Source organism: Penaeus monodon, chromosome 30 (assembly GCF_015228065.2).
Source record: "Penaeus monodon isolate SGIC_2016 chromosome 30, NSTDA_Pmon_1, whole genome shotgun sequence".
NCBI lineage: Eukaryota > Metazoa > Arthropoda > Malacostraca > Decapoda > Penaeidae > Penaeus > Penaeus monodon.
The window spans coordinates 11,064,024-11,064,799 of NC_051415.1; positions in this window are offsets into that span (position 1 = coordinate 11,064,024).

The following is a 776-nucleotide window of genomic DNA, read 5'->3' on the forward strand; positions in this document are numbered from 1 at the left end:
CTATCTTTCTACAGATATTGCTTTTAAAATTTATTTTTCATGTATCTTGCAGAAAAATAATACTGTAGGGAAATGTCATGGAACTGGTGAGATTCCCTTACCTCTAAAAAAACTACAGAAATTTCAGCATAGTGTAACAGCTTCTTGATGAACACTCTGGATACTAAAGAAAGTAGTCTAGTCTTCTCTTCCTTACAAAAGCACAGACAGTAACTATCTTGCCAAATCTCACATATCATTTGTTTCATCTTGCCCACATCACACATGCATAAAAGTGGTTCCACATATTAGTCTTTTACTTCAGGTTCACTGCTTTACATCAAAGGCCTTGAGGAAGAGCCTATCCCCTATTTCCACATTCCCTCCTATAAGCTACTCTAACCCTCTCTTTGCCTGCTACTACCCTAACCAATACCCATTTATATTAATTCAACCCCGTATTTCCTACCAGCTCATCCAACTTCTCAGTCAGTTTGGCAAAACCTTACATGGAAGACACAGGGATCTCATGGTCAAATGACTAATCCCTAACTAGGCACTAGCATTGATATTACTTCATACTTTTGTGTTGTTCCTTGCTTCTAAATCTGTTGAATTCAAGCAAAATTATTTTAAAATTATACTACTCATTTTCATATTCTTTCTTTCTCATAATTTTTTGGTGTTAAAAAAATTCACATAGACTAATACTGATACATGAAATTCTTACCTTCCTTGTAATGAACAGAACTTCATGATCTTTGCAACACTCTCTAATTGTGCATACATGTGATTGA